Source organism: Sapajus apella, unplaced genomic scaffold (assembly GCF_009761245.1).
Source record: "Sapajus apella isolate SASKATOON/1434 unplaced genomic scaffold, GSC_monkey_1.0 scaffold82, whole genome shotgun sequence".
NCBI classification, from domain to species: Eukaryota; Metazoa; Chordata; class Mammalia; order Primates; family Cebidae; genus Sapajus; species Sapajus apella.
The window spans coordinates 7890708-7895530 of record NW_022437022.1 but is presented as its reverse complement, the minus strand read 5'-3'; the positions used below and the strand labels follow the sequence as shown (position 1 = coordinate 7895530).

At 48.0% G+C, this 4823-nt stretch overlaps 1 pseudogene; it reads right to left on the bottom strand.

The window, feature by feature from the left end:
• Positions 1-624: 624 nt before the first annotated feature.
• Positions 625-1694, bottom strand: LOC116533487 (annotated as a pseudogene).
• Between the last annotated feature and the right edge of the window lie 3129 nt (positions 1695-4823).

The following is a 4823-nucleotide window of genomic DNA, read 5'->3' as shown; positions in this document are numbered from 1 at the left end:
TCTGATCTCGTGGCTCCCACCAAGGAACTGACTCAGAGCAAAAAGACAGCTTTGACTCCCTGTGATTTCATCCCGGACCAATCAGCACCTCCGGCTCACTGGCTTTCCCCCATCAACCAAGTTGTCCTTAGAAACTCTGCTCCCAGAATGCTCGGGGGAGACTGATTTGAGTAATAATAAAACTCCGGTCTCCCGCACAGCCGGCTCTGCATGAATTACTCTTTGTCTGTTGCAATTCCCCTGTCTTGATGAATCGGCTCTGTCTAGGCAGCAGGCAAGGTGACTCCCTTGGGTGGTTACAACTGGCCCATAGCTCATGAGCAGCAAAGCAGGCTAGCCCCCCAGGCGGCTGGCTCTGACCACTAACGCTTCCCCCGTAGAGCCGGTGTGCAGCCATCAGTGCACACGAGTCACATGGAAGCCCGTGTTTCCCAATGTGCAGCCGCTCTGCACCACAACAAATATTGTGTTGGCCGAAAAGCAATAGTTCTCCCCTCAGATGCAAAGTGAACCTTCTCATTCTGAATATGTCCATTTCTTCAACAACCACAAGAGGTATCTGCTATGTGCCAGGCGCTGTTCTAGAAAGATATTCTTTTTTTTTTTTTTTCCCAGAAGCCTGTTGGAGTTTATGGTTTCATTTGCCCAAAAATATACCTTTGGGGACCTCAAATTCTTTCTAAGAATCACTACCACACACATTAATTTGAACATTCCCATCCTTCCACCATCCCTGTTTCTCCTGGGAACTTCGAAATAAAAACGGCCCACTCTGGGTCCTTGTCTAGGGCTGTTTCTTCTTCTCTGGGGGTTGCAGCTCTGATGTGAATGATGGTGTCTGTCTTTCCAGCGCGGGGCCTCTGGTGGGCTGCATCACGTGATTGCATAGCACAAGTTGTGTTTCTGGGCAGTTTTAGGGAAGGCTTTAGACTGTGTTCCCAGCACCTCGGATTTGGACACCAACCCACCTAGCTTCTCACCTTGTTCAAACAAAGACTCCGAGGCGTTGTGCAGAATGATTTGGGTCTCATCTAGTTTGGCCTGCCTGTGAGTCATGGGGTCAGCTTCCCGTGGGTTCTGGCGTCTACTGAGATGACCAGTCAGGGCTGCAGAATGGATTTAGCAGGGGATCCTTCTGGCCACTCTATCCTGTTGACTTGCTTGGAGAATTCGTCTAGTAAGTACTCCAGCAAGGTATAGGCCACCCAGGATGGGCGTTCACTGTCAGCAGTGGCCATACCTGCAAGACTGTCATTCCAGACACGGACACCACACAGGTAGTCTTGTTCTTTGACTGACGCCCTAGTGCCTTTGGATGAGCGCTCCACAGTTGACTTGTGAAGGTCATGAATTCCTGAACACTGGATCTCTGGAAGAAGCTGAAGGAAGCCACGTTACTGTAGGCGGCTTTGGGTGGCACTGCCTTGGGCTCGCCTTTGTAGAGGTCACTGAGGCGGTCCAGCTTCATGGCTCTGTGCCCCACCTGTCCAGCTGCGCAACCGCTTTCAGGGAGCAGTGCCGCCCCTTGGGACCGCTGCTGCCTACCGGCCTCTCAGCCCCTGGCTGCTGATGGGGTTACTGCTGGCTTCCTCCTCCTGGCTTGGGATCTATCCACATTGGTATTAATAGTAGATGTATACACAAGTCATGGAAGCTACTCAAAACACACAAAGATGCCTGCCTCCTGGAGGGGATGTAGCTCAGACCAGCAGGTAACAGGCCCTTGTATAAGCTTTAGAGTGGCCCTGCCCAGGCCATCAGGTATAATTGTAACAGAGGAGCTGCACTTCAGTCCCTCAGCCGAAGCCTCTCTTGGGTGCCTTTCATTTGATTCCAGCTGTCCTGTCTTCCTGGATCCCAGTGGGCTGCACTGTCTTCCCCAGTTACTCCACCTCCTGATCCTAGCACCAGACACTGTGCATCCATCCATCCAGTGAAGTTTTTTAATCACTTGTTCAATCACCGATTGTTGAGTTCCTCCTTGGTGACAGGCACTGTGCTGGCTGGTAGAGAGACAGGTAAACAAGGCAGCCTGCTGCCTGCAAGCCAGCTCTGGGACATTCGGGTGAGAAGCACCGTGTGTGCATGAAGCAGTCAATTAAGTTTGATGACATATTCTGTATTTGGATTGAAAGACAGAAATTGGGCTGGGCTTGGTGGCTTACGCCTGTAATCCCAGAACTTTGGGAGGCTGAGTGGGGAGGACTGCTTAGACCCATGAATTTGAGACTAGTCTTGGCAATACAATGAGATCTGTTCTCTACAAAAAAGAAAAAACAAATAGCTGGGCATCGTGGCATGCACCTGGGATGGGAGGATCACTTGAGCCCATGAGGTCGAGGCTGCAGTGAGCTGTGATCATGCCACTGCCCTCCAGCCTGGGTGACAGAGCAAGGCTCTGCTTAAAAAACAAAAAATCGAACAAATATTGGGTAACACCTTTAAAAAGAATGTCTTTGCACAATTGTGTCTGGTTTCTCTGGGTTTCTTCCCATCAGATAGAAGAATGTTAGAGTAGGAAGAGGGTTTGTGAGGTCATCCAGCCAACCTCCTGGCTGCTTTACAGAAACTTGAAAATGATCTCGGATTGAGAACTCACTCCTTAGATGTTTCAGGAGTCTTCTGTGCACAAACAGTCTTGTCCAAATTGATGTTTAACATTGGTAGAATATACTATTATCTCTAACCGATTGTTCTATACCCCGCTCCACCCCACCCCAATCACTTTTGTTTCTTTTGACACGGAGTCTTGCTCTGTTGCCCAGGCTGGAGTGCAATGGTACGATCTTGGCTCACTGCAACCTCTGCCTCCTGGGTTCAAGTGACTTTCCCACCTCAGTCTCCTGAGTAGCTGAGATTACAGGCGCCTGCCACCTGCCCACCTAATTTTTGTATTTTTAGTAGAGACAGAGTTTCGCCTTGTTGGCCAGGCTGGTCTCGAACTCCTGACCTCATGCGATCCACCCGCCTCGGCCTCCCAAAGTGCTGGGATTACAGACGTGAGCCACTGCACCTGGCCCCCAATCACTTTTAATGTAGGCAAATTCATAGGAGCTCTGAAATATACAGTCATGTGTGCTTTGCTTTGTGGCTATGTTCTGAGGAGTTCGTTGTTAGGTAATTGCGTTGTTTGGAAACATGGTAGAGTGTGTTTACACAAACCTAGATGGTATCACCCACCACATACCTAGGCTAAATGGTAGAGCCTACTGCTCACAGGCTACAGACCTGCACAGCAAGTTACCTGCTGAATACTGCATGCAATTGTAGCACAATTGGAAGTATTTGTGTCTCCAAACATAGCTAAACATAGAAAAGGTACAGCATAAATATGGTGATGTAATCTCACGGGACCACATCAAGAAATGACTGGCAAAGTTCACATAAAAATGCCCTGGCGATTATGCATGACTTGACCTGCAATAACTATTGGCTACTACAGTTCACAATTCAGATGGGCAATTTGATGTAGTTGTTAATGATCCACCATAAAAAAGAGTCATCATCCTAACAGCCCCAAAGCTATTTCCAGAACTGATCCTTATCCTAGCAATTGCAGCCCAACACGCCCACAGGGATCCTCAGTGAAAGGCAAAGTTAGAAGCTGTGGCAAGCTCTCTATTAGTTTCAATCACGCTGATCTAAAATGAATCCTCTTAATGGAAATCTGGTGGGCAAAACCACAGATGTTCTCTTTTCCCTGAGCAATAATATATCTTTTAGGTATTGTGTGCTTTATAGCCCATACCTCCTGGCCATGCATTGCCCCAGAGATGGGGAGACACAGTGCAAGAGGAGAAGATGAGGAGGGGGCAGGAAAGGGGAGAGGAAGAGGAGGAAACAGAGAGGGGAAGTGGAGAAGGAGGTTGAGGAGAGGGAGAAGGAGGAAGGAAAGGAGAGGGACAGGAGGGAAGGAGGAGAGGGAGGGGCTTCAAACAACCTTCAATGCACACAGAATGGTCCTCTGCTTCTATTTCTTTGAACCATGAATTTAATAGAAAAAGAATTTTAAGGCCCAGTGCAGTGGCTCATGCCTGTAATCCCAGCACTTTGGGAGGCCAAGGCAGATGGATCACTTGAGATCAGGAGTTGGAGACCAGCCTAGCCAGCTTGGCGAAACCCTGTCTCTACTAAAAATACAAAATTGTACTGGGGAGGCCGAGGCAGGAGAATCACTTGAACACAAAAGGCAGAGGTTGCAGTGAGCCAAGATCATACCACTGCACTCCAGCCTGGGCAACAGAGGAAGACTCTGCCTCAAAAACAAACAAACAAACAAAACACAAAAAAAGATATTTGTGACTGCACATATCACCTGTCTACCTACCTACCCACCTATCTATCTGATGACTTCCTTTTTTTTCCAGGACGTGTGGTGTTTTAGAAGAAATAATAGTTCAATGGCACAAAGGATCAGAGAAATTCACACCTGAGATGTGGAAATCAATTACAAAGACAAAGACGGTTCATCTCCTCTCAGAGAATATTCTCCTTCGTGCAAGAACCTAGGTCTATTATGCGACACTTGATACCAGCCCTGAGTACTGGCATGTTCTGCAACCCTGTCGGAGGTGTGGTCATTTCCCACACATCTAAGAGGAAACAAATTATCATTTCCATCTTGACTGACTCATTTAATAGGAACAAGAAGCTCGTATCTCAAGTAAGCGCTGGCCCATGAGACCATGCATCTCAGTCTATTTGGCTGCTATAACAAAATACCATAGACCGGGTCATTTATTTTATTTATTTATTTTTTGAGACCGAGTCTCACTCTGTTGCCCATACTGGAGTGCAGTGGTGCAATCTTGGCTCACTGCAAC